The 17,622-nt window shown below is 35.3% G+C and overlaps 1 protein-coding gene across 2 annotated transcripts in view; it reads right to left on the reverse strand.

Annotated features, from left to right (window-relative positions):
* The window catches only part of LOC140146161 (cell adhesion molecule DSCAM-like), a 199,892-nt gene that overhangs the window by 123,031 nt on the left and 59,239 nt on the right, over positions 1 to 17,622 (reverse strand). For both annotated transcript variants that reach the window (XM_072167922.1, XM_072167921.1), the window contains one exon: positions 281 to 308. The gene's annotated coding sequence lies outside the window, so the exon portion shown is untranslated. The remainder of the gene's footprint in view (positions 1 to 280; positions 309 to 17,622) is intronic.

Below are 17,622 nucleotides of genomic sequence, written 5' to 3' on the forward strand. Positions count from 1 at the left end.
TGACCCATGTCTAACCAGTCTATTCTCAACATGAAAAAAAAAGAAACTGTTGGAAGTAATGGGAGTGTCATTTGATGAAATGAGGTGAACAATATGTTGAAAAGAATTCTGGGAAGGGTAAGGTATCTTCTCTGGAATGAAATTACACAGGTTGGGGGAGGGGGGAAGGAGGCTGGGGTGTCGATGTTATTCAACCACAGTCAAAATAACATGTGGTGAAATCCAACCTCCATCCTTTAATCTGTAACCCTCCTCAAAAAGTAGAAATGCCACTACTTACCACCATTTGCAGTTTCAGTAGTTTACATCTGAAAAAGAAAGCAAATTGGTTTGTTTATATTATTCAAAGGAATTAATCTACATCTGAAATTAAGTTCATGTTAATTTATGAAAAAAAAAAAGGTAATTCTTTATACCCAAATAATGTGTCGAATGAAGTAAAATATAAAAGAACTCTAGATTCATAATTTTACATATTGCAAATTTTAACATATGGCCGCATAAACTTAATGTTTTGGTTCTCGTCCGGAGGAGTTTCTGGCCTTTCCAAGAGTGCTCTTTCCTTTTTCAAATGTGGGATTCTGAGGAATAAGCCACAAAAATACTAGCAAGTGATCTGTCTTCTCTAATAAACATATTTATGTGTATAAAATTATTTGAAAAATCTGACAATTCCAGAAATTGAGACGTGAGGGGATGAGAACCAAAACTTTACGGCCTATTGGTCTTTTTCTTTGTAAGTTGGGAAGGTTTGAGAAGAATTGTCGTGGAATATCTTTTAAAAAATCGTCCAATTGGACTATAAAATAGTGAGTTTGGCAACGCTGCACTAACCCTCTTCCTGCACATAAAAATGCACAACCAGAGTTACCAAACTCATGCTTTGGTAGCCCAATTGGGTGACTTTTGCAGATTTTTGACAATTTCATGTCTCAAAGAAACCAATGGTTTAGACAAAAACTGGGGGGCTTTTCAAAATTGGCCTCATGACTTTTGGTAGTTTCATGTCCCATAGCAACCAATGATTAAGAAACAAATTGGGCGACTTTTCAACATTTCGACCCGCGATTCAGGCTGAAAATTTTGAGCCACCCTGTATAAAACACTTATTATCACCGCAGTTGCTAAAAATGCAATAAAATTACAGAGTCACAGAAAACTCACTCAACAAAATGGCAAGCAAACAACGTCTGTTATTTAATTTGAAAAAATATAAATCTTGTTAAGTGCACAAGCGCTCTGCTGAGTCTCCCATAGCGCATCTGCAGAGATCAGCTTTGCAGTGTTTCTTAAAACTCTTTTATTTGAGTGAAAATTGGATTGAACTGTCAATAGTGTAATGTTCGTCAAAGGAGTGCTTTTCCTAGAACATACAAAATGTTATCGATTTTTTTTCAATGCTATCAACTTTGTCATTTTTATCACTACATGTATGATCTTCTTTAAAATTTTGATTTTTGTGGTCATTTTCATATTTTATCTTCACAAATATAACCCGTCGTTAGTACCAAGGTCTCAGGATTTTAGTGTGAGGGGGAAAAGCCAGATTTTGTCCCCATTTGTTAATTTTTTGGTCCCATTTTTAGTTATTTTAAGGACACTTTTTCCGTCCTTAATTTATCCTTGCATTTTCTGGGGGGGGGGAGTTTTCCAAACCAGCTCCCCCTGGCTATGCCTAAAAATGTTTGTAAAGAAATTGACCTTGTGTCAGCTTGGCGTAATGGCAAAGTTCTCGCCCCTGCCAATTTTCTCCGGGAGTTTCAGAAATACATACATACTTCATCCATGTTTTAACAGTTTTAGAAGAATGAAGAAACAATTTAAATTTTGTTCTATCATAATGCAGCAAGCCAACATTCCGGAAGAAAAAAAAGTCCAAAATAACTTAAAAGTTAGAATTCTAAAAGCTATATAGGCTAAAATCCTAATTATTTCTTTCAGTGTCATCTTAGCCTAAAATACGAATTTTAAAAGTTATAAAAGCAAACAATTTCTCTCAGTGTGTCTATACACATAGCAGCGTCCGTAGTTCTAAATAATATGTTTGTCTTCAAGAAGTAGGCTATAATTGTGATGAAACCTAAATAACAGTTTTAATTATGTTTGTTCAATGCATTGAAGTTTTCAATTACAAGGGCGTAAAAAAAAGAACACATCGCCAAAGTTATCTTATACTTCCCACAATGCATTTCTTCCATTTTAATTTGTTTGTACTGATTTGCTATCTAGTGCAAATACAATCTTAGAAATAATTGTTCGAACACTTTAAAGGCCTTATTGCAAGTTCCCCTTCTACCCCTGTACAATGTTGGTATGCCCAATATGCTCATCTTCACCATATCTCCTCCCAACATTGTTTGCGCGCAATATTCAGAAGATCATGGGAATTCTAATGGGTGTTCCGGGAGTGTTCCAACACAATTTTTTCCAGGATGTAGCCCAAGGATTGTAGTCATGGGCAGGGCCGTTCCTAGGGATTTTGCCGCCCTAGGCAAAGCCTCTCCCTGCCGCCCCACCAAAGCATACCAAAAAAGTGTTAAGGGGTTACCGTTTTTCTATTTCCCCCTATTTTTGCGCCTCTCGTTTGCCGCCCTAGACCTTACCTGGCCTAATGGTCGCAACGGCCCTGGTCATGGGTCGATAGTGACAAAAAGGGACTAAAAGTACCTCAATGAACAGAGCACATCCAGATCTTGCAACATACGATTATTTCTTGACTAATGCTTAGCCAGCCTCTTCTGAACATGAAAGGGACTCTGTACAAAGTAATAGGAGTGTCATGTGCTGTAATGAGGTGACGCATCATGTTGCAAAGGTTTCTGGGAAGGGTAAGATATCATTTCTGTGCATAACACACTAATCATTTACATTCGTATTGCAGTTATTGAGTTACGACAAATAATAGTTCAAAACAAAAATTTTTACTATTCCCCCTTCCCAGGCAAAATCATGCACATGGAGGAAAATAAAACCCATTACAACGAGCCTTGGGATTCCACATACCTTTCCCTATGGGACATGTGGGCTTTCTTTTTCACAATATTCGAGTACAAACACCGCTAGCCCAGGCATCGGGCCCCACTTTGACATGCCTTAACCCCATGAGAACTACCTGCCGATTGGCCAAATGAAGTTTTCATTATCAATTGGGCCAATCAGCAACATTGTTAGAATAATTTCACCACACAAACAAATTTGGGTGAATTATTTGCAAAGCTCCATTGTGATTGGTGATTAAAATGAAGATATCATGTAATTGACCAATCAGAGGCAATTGTTAGATCGGCAGGTAGTTCTCCAGGAGTTAAAGAAGACACACTTTCGCCTGATAGATTAGATGTATCCATTGAACACACATTAATGTGTAAATGCCCCATATGTTAACCTAGATATGTAAAGTCGTAGATAGTAACTTAAATAAAAACAGTACCAGTTTTTATAAAACACAGTGGTTAAACCAGGGATATGATATCCCTGGTTTAACCTAGATACATGAATACCAGGCCCGTTACAGATTTCATGGGGGGGTGGTGGCCGGGGTGCTGCTTTTGAAAACGTGGACTTTTTTTCAAGGGGGGGGAGCAATTTTGTGAAAATTGGGACTTTTTTCCCAATATTTGAACCTTTTTTGTCCAAAAAAACGAAGAAAAAAAAACCTGATTTTTTTTCATCGCTACGCTCGCAAATTCTGAAATTTTTGTATACTTTTCAAAATTTGGCCCCTCACTCCCCTGTGTACAGGCCTGATGAATACCTTATGGGATTTCATAGTTCTTGGACTAGAACTTTCAAATCTTGTTTATAATTTTCAAAAACAGTTCTGATGAACAAGATAATGTACCTATTATTGGTATTAGGTAGGGTCAGGTAAAAAACACCATTATTTTGGCCAAATTCTTTTTTCAATTAATCCATGATTTCTTGACCGAAATGCAAGAAATGCATATTACAAACCTTTAAATCTATTAAAATAGTTTTAAGGCGACGAAAAAAGAAAACCCTGTTATACGGGCCCGACCGACCCAGATAATGAAATTTTTAACAAATTGGGGACAAAATTTCCTGTACAAATGAATACTGACCCAAATTTTGACAATTTCAGGAACTATTTTTTTTGTATTTACCCAAATTGCAAATATAGAAAAAAAAAGAAGCCCAACCGACCGACCCTACGTGAAAGGTCCGTCCGTCTGCACGTAGAACAGGTTTGGGGTTTTTTTGTCACATAATGCAATGAATTAGACAAAGTACACCTTTGCCCTTTGTGGATTTTAAATAGCTTTTTTTAGTAATTTTTATCCAATTTGTTTTTTGTTTTGTTTTTTAATCAATCAATCAACTAAGAGTGATCCTAGCACTTGGCTAAAAATAAAGAGAGAGAAAAAAAAAGGAAAACTTGGAACCCAACTATGCAATTTGCACTATGAAAAGCATTTATTGTAGGTTTTTCAGGCCCTGGAAAAAGGGCACTCTATCCTCTGCAATGCATTAATGCTCTGCATGCTAGCCAGACATGTAGGCTTCAACATAACAAGTTTTGAGATATTTTCTCAAAATATCAAGAGCTATCTTAAGAATCACTGAAATAAGGTTTACTAATTTTGATGCATTTTTCATGCTGGTTTTACAAATGAGTGACCATGACTCTCAATTCCCCACCTGCTCAAAAACAATTGGTAGCCCCATAATTTCCCCTCAATTGAGTGCATTTTTCCAACTGACTAACCAAGAAAGGTGATGTGAGGGTGTGCCCCTTGCACAAGCCACTGAGTCTATACAATTACTGAGTATAATTACAGAAAGGTTGTTATTAACAAAACTTTCTCACACAGGCTAAAATTGAAAAAAAAAATGATTATTTTTGCAAGTTACATATTTTGAATTTTTTTGATACAATTTGGCCAAAAAAATGGTTATTTTTAATTTCATATAGCTACATTTAGAAACAAATCTCCATAAGTGAAAATCGGTCAGGCTCATAGAACAGCTTTTTTTTGTTTTTTGTTTTCTTCTGGTTTTTTTGTTACCTTAAGGTGGTACTACACCCCTTGATAAATTTGTGACTACTTTTGCATTTTTCTCAAAAAATAACAAGAGCACCAATGGTGCTGTAGCTCATTTTCCCTAATTAAATATGCAAATTAGTTAATTAATATGCTTAACATTTGAGTATTTTTTGTTTATATCAATTACTTTGTACCAAGTTTTAAATTTCTATGATCTTCACACAAAAACCGATTACACCTGTCTCACCTTAATATAAAGCTGGGCCAAATTTTTACGAGCTGCATAGTCAATAAGATAACAATAATGTTAATTGGACCACTAAGTACTTATCTTGGAGACAAACAACTGGGTGAGAAGAAAAACAAGAAACAATTATATTGAGGGTTTAGGACCATACACTGCAAACCCAAAGTGCCTATGTTTCAGCAGATCCTCTAAAATTGGTTTGGCAGTAACAATTAGTTGGTTGCTATTGGGACCATTTACCGGTAAAAAGACTGTAAAGGGATTAATTCTGCTCAATATTAACTGACCTCCCCCGCTATTTACCGGTAAACAGAGGTGAGTTTTTACCGGTAACGTTTTCCTTCTTGAGGAAGGAAAATAGCGGGGACGCTTACCGGTAAACGTCAATAGAAACTCACTCCGTTCCGATTGAATGCGCATACAGGGAAGAAAACGGAAGTTGAGTCGCGAAATTGACCTCTGCATCATCAATGAGCTAGCTTGTTTATGTATTATACCATGATTATCATGATTATACCATTCCGTTCGCAAAAATTCTTAGGCCTAATCACATACAAATATTTGACTCACTTGCTATAAATAAAGTAAATGGAAGAAATATTCATAATGCATTATCCCTGCATTATACATATTATGCTAAATATTTAAGTGAGTTATGATTTATGAGTAAATTTATGAGAAATAAAACAACAACAACAACATCAGCGGATGAATCCAGCTGTGCATGCGAAATAAATAGAAATCAACTCGGATCCGCGGCGGTGTGTGCTTCAGAAAATTAGAAAGATTTCATGAATTTAATATTATGTTGTTGATGTTAAATTACTATTCGCTAAAAAGAATATTAACTGAAATTAAACTGTGAAAGATTAAATTCTAAGACCTATTTTTTTTGCGCGCAACAATACTGAGTACTCACATCGATATCACTGAGGGGGATTTCCCAATGGCGTAATTTGATGTACGAGAACGAATTAAAACGCTAATAAAAAACATTATTCTTCAGTCTTCTTTTCTCGTGTTTGCTACCTCATTTTTAGCCAAACAATTAAGAAAATACTACAATATTAAAATCCACAATGCTTTGCGATTGACCCGGGATTGACCCCAGTGCACGACCTTTCGCGGCAAACTTTTCAGGTGTGTCAATTGACGCTGTTCATCGAGTGTTTACCGGTAAACAACGTGCAATGGAAACTGACCGTTATCCGCCTTTCGCCGCTATTTGACGGCGAACAGTTTTACCGGTAAAATGCAAGGGACTCAATAGAAACATGCTAAATGAGGGATTAATTACTAAATATAGGCACAAATTTAGACCACTATTTGGGGAGTATACAATCCAGAAGATCAGACCTCAAATGTAGTCTGATAAATAGACTCAAAATTAGACACTATAAGCCCAAAACAGCATAGGGTGCATTTTACACATGGGTGGTTCTGGAATTAGAAGCAAACATGGGTAACATTATGGGCTCTTATAAATCATTGCAAAGGAGCAATTTCCAGTTCAGTGAATTGCTAGCAAACAATAAGCATGGATTTCAATGGTGATGTTATTAATAGTATTATTTGAGCAGTAATTTTACATATAGTTGTACAACAATCAACATTGAATAATAGTTAGTGATCTTCAGAAAAGTGTATATCAAACCAATTGGGAGGGAGCTAGCAGACCATGAATGTGTCTATAATAATTGTTTCCATAAGTAATTTTGTCCAGTATCAGTTTAACAAAGGCTAATACTCTAGATTCATATCTAATCTCCAATACTAGAAGTTTTGCTGAATTTAGACGTTCTGGGTTTGCAATGATAGCTGCTCCATAGACATTTGGGTAATTTCTGCATTCTATATTGTACACATTTTACACCTGGCAGCTATTGCAGATAGGGTTTTCTTGCCCTAAACCCCTAATGTGTACTTTATCTCTCATATACAAAATTGTAATAAAAATTCCCTTTAAAAGGGAAAGCCAGCCTCAACGTAGAAGAGGTCTTGTAATTAGTTTTGGTCAATGTGAAAGGCATTTTTAGGATCACGGTTTACTACATCCATGTTACATGACAGTCCACCAAACCATCAACGGTGAGAAGATGTACACTGAAACTGCAGAAAACATTAACACCTAATCTCCTGTCAACTCTTTAATTCATTATTGCTCATTATTATTAATTCATTATTGTTCTCTAAATTGTTCTGTTCTGGTTTTATTTGTCTTTTCAGCTTTTTACCCACGATATTTCAATTTCCAATTTTTTAATACCATAACTTACGTACTCAATTTCTTCGCTTAGGAATGTCCGATTTTATTGGGGAAAACGGCGTTGTGGAGCAAAATAGCTCTTTATGTGAAAGCCTCCAAATTTATAAGCTGTCCAAAAGATGTCTGTTTTTGACATGATACGCCACATTTCTTAAAGACCCATTCAGTGATCCCAGTGCAAGAGTAAAAAATTAAAATTGTTTATAAATTGCTTAAAAGAGAAGGATAGGCCTAAGTCATTCAAATTGTCATTTGGTATTTTTGAAATGCCAAATTTGGCAAAAATGAAGAAAACAGCAGTACTGGACGAAGTTCAAGCCCCGCCATTCAAATACTTTAGCTAATTTTAGATACTGTCAGTATCTAAAAATACAGATTCGTGTAAAATGTCTTATTTTGTCTTAAATAGGCCTACACGGCTTTTGGCTGAACCATTCGCAGACTTAGCACATCTATGTAATAACAAAGGTACGGTACCAAAATTTTGATGATTTTTACGATCGTCCGGATGAGCAAATCACTGAATGGGCCTTTAATATTAATAATAGATAAGCTGCCTTTAAAAATATTATTGACAATGTTGAGAGTAGGAATTACCTTGAAAAATGTCTCAAAAATACAACATGCCAGTTATATTCGGTCTGAAACGATCAGACAATATTTTAAACATTAATAACATCATAAACCCAAATCGTGAAAAATCACTCAGGACCGATTTTTGGCTATTTCTTCATTTACGATCCTGCCCAAAAGTGTCTGCTTTCGATATACCACGTCACAAATACTACACTGCACTGACTGCAGGTTTTAGTTAAAAGGGCATTTCGTGATCCACAGCATCATCCCTAACTTTTCTCAAAAAAGTTGAGATTTTTATATCACTGGAAACCTCTGGCTACATAATGTTTATGTACAAAATATTTCTTGCAGATTAATTAGTTAGCAAAGTAATCGTGAAATTTGAATTTCGTTCTGGTATACCAGAACAAAATTGCAACACATTGTGTACACATAACCATGCATAACTCGTAGAGGCAAAATCTGAAATTTTTAGAATAAGCTTTTTTTGTGGATATCTACTGAAAAATGTCATAAAAAGAGGATGCTAGGATCACGAAATACTCCTTAAATTCGCCATATAACATAATATAAACTCACCTTACATGTACATTTTTATTTTAAAATAATTTGATATTAATTAGCAATGTATAGTTTACTATATGATAGATGGTGGCAAGAACATTTATAAAGGACTGATTACTCACTGCAATCTTCACTCTTGTGTGTTTTGACTGTAAGTTTATGAATCAAATAAAAAAGATAGAAAGTAGCTTCACTTACGTTATGTGTCATTTTATTTATAACATAGAAGTTATTAAATTAATAAAGTAAGACAATTTATTTATCTATAAGTGCATGTCAAATGGGTACATTGTTCAATACTATAGGCCTACATGCATAAATTATGCCCATATTATAGCTAAGCCCTAAAAACTTTATTTTGCATCGGATTTTTCCCGTTGAAAAGGCAAAACTGATGTTCATGATAGCAACTATTTCATCAACAGCATTTTGAGTCATTTTTAACCATAAAACGACACAGGATAGGATAGATAATTACTTTGACATCAATATGGTCCATATGATGAAGATTTTGATTCTTAGATCTGTTATCAACATGATATCACACTGTTCAGTGGTCAAGGACCCCGGGTCAAAGACACTGAAATGACAAACTTTTCTTCTGCTGACCATATGATGCTGTATATTAACTATTATTGTTACATTTTAGGCCTATACCTAAAACTTTTAAAGTCATATTAATTCAAACATAACTTTGGTAATACTCACTGTTTTCATTCATTGAACGGCAAAACATACTTACTTTTCCTTACACATCGAATTAAAATATTTAAAAAAAAATTCAACCACAAAAAGTTTTAACAAAAAGTCATTCCAATACCAATAAAAATTAATCTCTTGAGCAAACTGACCCCATCCCAGAAACAGGTACCAGCCCGATGGGCTGGCGAAAACACATCTAGGGTAGGGTTTATGCAATAACTGTCAAGTGCTTTATTTTCGCCAGCGCATAGGGCGCTGGTACCTAATTCTGAGATGGGGTTTGTGTACACTAAAGATTAGCTAAGATTATAGCCTTCTTCTATTGGTATGAATTATTTTTTTACTTCTCGTGGTGGAAATGTTTTTGATGTCTGCTAATTCGATTTGCAAGGAAAAGAAAGTATGTTTTGCCGCTTCAACGAATCTAAAACGATTGAGTATTGCCAAAGTTATGTTTGAATTAATTATGACTTAAAAAGTTATCATAGGTTAGGCCTACACATATAAACATAAACTTGTTCAGCAATCAGCATATCAAAAAAATGACATGGTCAAAGCGGGGAATGATCACGAGGTCATATCATATCAGTGGACTACTGAGCATAGCATGATGTTTGGTTGCCTGTGAGTGCATAATTGATAAGTTGGAATCAAAATCTTCATTATATGGACCACATTGAAGTCAAAGTAATTATCTATCCTATCCTGTATCGTTTTATGGATAAAATTGACTCAAAATGTTATTGATGATATTATTGCTATCTTTAACATCAGTTTTGTCTTTTCAACATGAAAAATCCGATTGAAAATAAAGTTTTTAGGGGCTAGCTATAATATTGAACAATATATCCCATATTTTGACATGCACTTATAGAAAATAAATAAATTACTTTACTTTATAAATGATAAATACTGTAAAATGACACACAACTAAAGTGAGGCCAATTTCTATCTTTTTATTTGATTCATAAAATTACATTCAACAAAATGATTGAAGACTGAGAAAACACACAATGCAGACTACAGAATGGAGTAGGTAAGATGCCATGTCCATAGCTTTGCAGGAGTTTCGGACTAACAATCAACACATTCAAAAAATACAGTTTAAAAGTGAAGATTGTAGTGAATGATCAGTCCTTTATCATGTGCTTGCCACTATCTACTTTATAGTAAACTATACATTGTAAATAATATAAAATTATTTTAAAATAAAATGTGCATGTAAGTTGAGTTAACATAGCTAATTAACTAACAACTGCAGTGTATTTCTTGATTTTTATAATAAGCATGGGTAAAAAGCAGTAAAGACAAAAATACAGAACAATTTGGAGTAATGAATTAAAGAGTTGACAGGAGTTATAGGAGTTAATGTGTTTTGCTGTTTCAGTGTGCATGTTCTCACCATTGATGGTTTGGTGAACTGTCATGTAACATGGATGTAAGCGTGATCCTAAAAATGCCTTTCACGGTGACCCAAACTATTTACAAGACCTCTTCTGCATTGACGCTGGCCTTCCCTTTTAAAGGGAATTTTTATTAAGATTATGTATAGGGTAGCTATTGCAGATACGACCTTCTCGATATAATTACTTTCACAACATGTTTGCTGATCTAATTAAGTGTATTTAATTAGCTCTCAGTTTATTTGCTCAGAATTTTATGACTGCTAAGCCTTTATAGTTGTTTACTGGTCCCCCAAAAACCTCCCAATTGGAAAAATTACACATTATTAGCACATAGCAGCACCATTGAGTTAGTAGTTAGCCTTGGTGCAATATCTATGGACTTGCAAAATGTATGGCAAGCAACACTGAAAAGCAAACATTGAAGCCGCACTGAAACAATTAAAATTCAACATCTCTTTTACAAAATCGCCAGATCAAGGAGTTAGAACAGTGTTTGTAATATGATCAGCACCACAAACAGTCTGTAAAGGAGACTATTCTATGAAATCTGGTAAAAATTTTCGTAAGAAAATGCTCCAAAAATCACACTTTCCGTCCGAATTTTCCTAGCTAATTAAGTAACAATCATGAACGATCATGCAAAGATTGCTCCCTCAAATTAGCAGCTCCATTGGTCAAACGATGTAGCAAGAGAAAGTAAAAAACATACAGAAATATGGACTACACCTATAGCTACATTTGCGAGCAAATGAGGTAATAACACACTGGTAACTAAAGTTACGTATATTATATGGGCAAGGAATACAATTACTACACTGGAATTTCTGTGACTCAAGACAAGTGGTACGTTATTTATGATAAGAAAAGAGGTACTGCTAGAATTAATATTGTACCTTGTTTCTTACCATATATAATGAACCACGTGTCTTGAATCACTGAAATTTCAGTAAAGTAATTGGATGCCCTTGCCCCTATAATATACATAACTTTTGTTACCAGTGCATAGTTATTTTTTGAGAAAAATGTAAAATTAGTCACACAATTTATCAGGGGGTGTAGTACTAGTACCACCTTAAAAACTATATAGAACAGAAATAATATAATGCACAAAAGAAGGAACAATCAATGTGATTGCAATTTTGCAAGCTTGAAACTTTACCTCGGTATGGGATTTCATAAATATATCCTAAGAAAACAAATCACAAATTTGATTGAAAAAATACAAGAAAAATTGGAACCCAATTGCAAAATTAGTCACAAAATTTATCAGAGGGTGTAGTACCACCTTAAAAACTATATAGAACAGAAACAATATAATGCACAAAAGAAGGAACAAACAATGTGATTGCAATTTTGCAAGCTTGAAACTTTACCTCGGTATGGCATTTCATAAATATATCCTTAAGAAAACAAATCACAAATTTGATTGAAAAAATACAAGAAAAATTGGAACCCAATTTCGACAGAGTCATATTCATGTCAGATATTCTAACATGGAAATTGGGTCATGTTTAAAATCCAAGCCTCTGTGTATATATGCTTTGGTTTTTTTTAAACAGGGAGATGATATTTTGCCTGGCAATTTATGGTAAAAGTAGTTTCTGAAATGAATATAATTCACAAACATTCTTGTTAGGGCTGGTGTCAGCACCGTTTTTTGATCTCAACGTCGACAGTGTGTCGACATACATTTGGGTTCCAAAATTTATAGTCTAGGGGCGCGTTCTCACTATGCCTGTTTGATACCAGGACGTGGACTCGATCCTACATCGAGTCCACTTCCAAGCATAGTGAGAACGCGAAATAAGTGGTCTCGATCCTACATCCAGGATGTAGCATCGAGACCACCTCATTGAGGTAGTCTCGTACCTAGGACGTGGTATCAAACAGCATAGTGAGAACGCGTTTACAAGTGGACTCGATCCACTTATACCGGAAATAATGTATGCACAACCTTTATGGCCGTTGTTGTTCTATAGGCCTATACAATATACATGTACATGTCTACATTATATAATTTTCCATGATAAAATTTAAACATTAAACTTCAACTTAAAAATTCATAGCTGGTATTTTAGTACAAATTTATAACCGGCTTTACTTCATGTAATTTACAACATTTATTTTTTATGCGGAAAAGTCGAGGGAAAGTGGCTATACACAGATATTCGTTTGAGATGCTTGCCATAGTTTGATGAGCTCGTGCAGTGTGAAAACAACGGCATCGCGGCAAGATACATATTTTATCCCCGATTTTATCCAGTTTCAGAATTAAACAAAACGACATTGGGCTTTTAACAGGATAGTACAAAAGGATATTCAGGTTTAATATTCGTTTTTGAGGTGTACATTTTGCTAGACTGAGTTAAAATTACCAATCAAAAATAGTATTTTTGATGGTGATTTAAGGTTGTGTTGCATGTGAATCGGCGTGCTTGACCAAAATCCGAAATACAACCCGATGTATAATTTCTCTCATTTTACACGTATAGGCCTAATATAAAATAACAGTTTTTAGAGCTGTTTATTTCAGACCTTTCCAAATACAGTACATCACAAAATAACACATCAGCCTCACATCCATAGATTGAAGAAATATATCAGGGGGCCAGGAAACAAAACATGATCTTTCAAAATTGATAGTCTATATAGTAAAAGCTAGTAAAGTTTGATTTGTGCTGTGAGTTCGGCTCAAAACATGCATTGCAACAGAATTTGTGACGTCATGGTCATGCATTGAAGTGCTTGATATTATAACATCCGGGTACGTGGAGTCGATCCTACATCAGCATGTTGGTGTTAGTGAGAACGCGAAATCAATGTCCACTTGTATGTGGACTCGGACCTAGGTACGAGACCCCATGTCTGTAGTGAGAACACGTCCTAGGAGCTAAATCTCATGATACAGGCCTTAGATTAGGATTGAGTTCAACACCCATGTCAACCAATGTTTAATACCATGAGGTGCTAGGATAGACCCTCTAGATTACTGCTAGGGTGTAGTGGACTCAAATTGTATGGTAAGTTTTCCCCTAGAGATCACGAAGGTCACCACACGGGTAAAAAACTCAAAATGCTTTGATCTTGTTGAAATATATATCAAATTACTCGTCTGATGACAAGGATAAAAAAATATATAGTTTGTACTATCTATGACCTATTGTTATTGAGTTATTCTACAAAAACCTCATTTTTAGGCTAAATGACACATTTTTGGCTGTACATGGGTCAAAATTTAACTTTCTCCAATAGCTTCAAAATGCATATAAGAAATCACAGAAATGTCAAAATGAGCCTTTCAAATTTTTCTTTTACGTTTTTTCACCTTTGTACTCTTTTAAAAGTCAGGATTTTCAACAATCGTATAAACTGGTCAAACAATCCGGATATCCAAACTCCTCTGTCAAACCGGTTGTGGTGGGGCAGTGACAGTAATGGTCCACAATGATCTCATCTTTGGAGGGAAAGTTCAACCTCCCTTCAACAAATATAGCTCAAAATTTGACATCAAGTTATGGAGTATGAGTTTTTGTACCCAGCCCTCAAAGGTCATTCTATGCATGTGTAAGCCTATTGGGGTTAAAGAACTTTGTACTGAGATGTGAGAATGCTTGAGATCCTATAGGAAAATTGCTAATTTTGTGTTCATTGTGGAACTCTTGGTACGCTAGCAATTTCACGGGCAGCAACGCGAGGGCGTATGGCACAGCTGCAACATTTTCATCACTGACCAATCACATTTGTGCAATAACACACATTCTTGTCTGTGTCCTTAGCTGTATATATGCCACATGTACGCGGTGTGAACATGTATTAACTAATTTTCCTATATAGTAATACATGTGTGGGAAAGTTCTACGATGAAGATGTATTTTAAAACTAATTTTCCATGCACACACACACACAAGCTGGCACCTCTTGCTAATGAAAATGTTGCTGCCTCACAAAAAGGCATCAAAAGTGAACAATAACAACGAAATGTAAATTAAATTATTAATAATTGGGAGAAAAATCAGTTGGCAGACACAATGGTCTTTCAATCTTCAGTTTCTATATCTCTTTTTGTTCTCCCTATAATTCAATAATACATATTGCTAATGCAATTTGTGCACAGTACTGCACACGCAGGTCAACAACTTCAAAAGTGAACTCTATATTATATAAAATTAACATGTTAACAAAAATGTTAATATATCAATAATTGGAGACAAATTGACTTGATTTTATCAGATCTTTAAGGGGTACTACACCCTGTGGTAAATTGTGACTATTTTTGCATTTTTCTCAAAAATAATAACACACTGGTAACAAAAGTTATGCATATTATTGGGGCAAGGAATCCATTTACTACACTGAAATTTCAGTGACTCAAGACAAGCGGTTCATCAGTATATATGATAGGAAATGAGGTACATTCTAGCGGTACCTCTTTTCTTATCATAAATAATGTACCGCTTGCCTTGTGTCACTGAAATTCCAGTGTAGTAATTGGATTCCTTGCCCCTATAATATACATAACTTTTGTTACCATGGTATTATTAGTTTTTGAGAAAAATGCAAAAATAGACCCAAATTTATCGAGGGGTGTAGTACCCCTTAAGAGTTTTGTGTCTCTTTCTGTTCTCCCCTTAATTCGCTGACACACTTGCTAATGAAATTGGCGAAACTTTTGTCACCAAAGTCAGAAAGATAAACTCATTCATGAAGTGATACATGTAGCTGGGAGGAAATGCCGACCAGCATTTGATAATTTTGACCTTTCGTATTAAGTGAAGATATACATCCCCCAAGACCTGTCTTTTTCAAAAAATGAAAATTATTTAATATCATACAGAAGGATATTCCTCATATTCAGAATGCAATTGGTGTGTCTGATGTGCTCTCAGGTCCCACAAAATAAATACTGTGCAAACGTCGCTATCTGATCCCTTAAGTGTAAAAATAATTTTGTGTGCAGGAAAAACAAAACTATCATAGGGCAGCACATGGTCTTTATCACGTTTTGGGCCACAATTCTTGATACCAAAATGGGATATTCCAGTTGAAATCAATACACCCTATGTAAGACATGACCTTAAATCTCCCACACAGGGGGTGTAGATTTCAAATGGAGTCACCTATTTATGTACCCCCCCCCCCCATTTGATATTCATACCACCTGTGTGGAAGATTAAGGTCATGTCTTCCATAGGGTGTATGGATTTCAACTGGAATAGCCACTTTTGTTTGGTATGATTTCCATATGAAATCCCTGCTTTCAAATCCACAGTGGCAAGCTATTAGCATTAGTGGTCACGTAGACAACGCTTGCAAGTGTCTGCTATCAAGGCACGGCGCATCACAAACAGACAGTCCAGTGAGTTCAAGAAAGTTGTATGCCACCCTAGCGTAAATATTCATGATCATCGGTCCCTTGGAATATCGTACTGTTGCGTAGGGTAGACGTTGTCCCTCTGGCATTCAACTCGGTAAAAATCAGGAATATATGTATAGTAGGATTTAACAGTATGATTATGAAATCTCTATCACAAATCTACAGTGGCATTGTATTTGCATGTATGCAACACATACTTTAAGTTTAGGTGGGACAGGGGAGAGTAAGTCACCGAGCGGTGTTTGCACTCAAATATTGAGACAAATACAAGAGAAATGGTACGAGGTTCTATAAAGGAGATCCCAAGGCTAAATACATACATGTCTATTACATGTTTATTTGATATTTCTTATCCAACCAGATCAAAGCACTTTACATAGGAAAAACCTTGAACATGCTAAACTTGCACTTATACAAAACCAGGCAAAAAGTACACAACCAAAAATTCATTTAGAAAATGTCAGTCTCAGGAAGACATTGGAACTCATTATAGTGGGGGGATGATCTGATGATAAGAAGCATATTTATTCCAGGGTGTCATTTCCACCGCCCCATATGCATGCATTTTCTTAGGAGGGGTAAAATGCCCAAAACTGCAAGACCTAGGCTACAGAAATATAAATGATATTATTGGCTTTCTTGACTCATTTCCTATAAGATCAATGTATTCATATAAATACACTGCAGTTTTTTTAGTAAATTGTCTTAAAACTGGAAAAATATGACTCTTTCCCCCGGGCTCTTGCCATCCCACTCACTGCATAAATGAGTATGATATCTATGACCTTGGCAAATGTTATTTTGTAAACAGATCTGTCCCCCCCTAAATGTTTGCATCAGGGAAGTCCCCCCTAAAAATCCATTAAGAAAAATAAAGCAATAATTAGATTCATCACCCTTTTTAGCACAAAAACCCAGCGTTTTGGGTCAAATTAGGTTATTGCAAATTTTGCCAGCAAAAAGGCACATCGAATAGCATAGTTCATATATTCATTTTGTGCTAAAATAGTCTGACATTATCAGCCTCTAAAAACTATTTTGATTGGTTATTAAGTGGCGTAAAGCATGTATTGGGCCAATCAGAGATGTGGTACGAAAAAAAAAAAGAAAAAAAAAGCGCTTTGATTTATAGTGCGCTACTCACAGGCACAACGCCCAGACGTTGATCAAGCTTAAAATTGCTAAGAGATCTAATTAAGCTCTTATTTGATTGGTTACTCAAGTTATTATATCATGTAATTAACCAATCAGGGGACACCACTGTAAGAAAGGCAGTGATTCAGGGTTGCAGATTTATTTTTAAATAAAAGAAATAGGAATTATTTTGATTTAAATCAGATTTTTTTATTTACATCGGATTTTTATTTTATTTAAATCAATTTTTTAAATTCCAAGAACCGCTATTATAGGTAAATGTCAACCGTGCTAGCATGGTCAACCATGGTCAAAACATGGTTGACCATGGTTAACTATGGTCA

The sequence above is a fragment of the Amphiura filiformis genome, chromosome 2 (genome assembly GCF_039555335.1).
Source record: "Amphiura filiformis chromosome 2, Afil_fr2py, whole genome shotgun sequence".
In the NCBI taxonomy this organism is placed as follows: Eukaryota; Metazoa; Echinodermata; class Ophiuroidea; order Amphilepidida; family Amphiuridae; genus Amphiura; species Amphiura filiformis.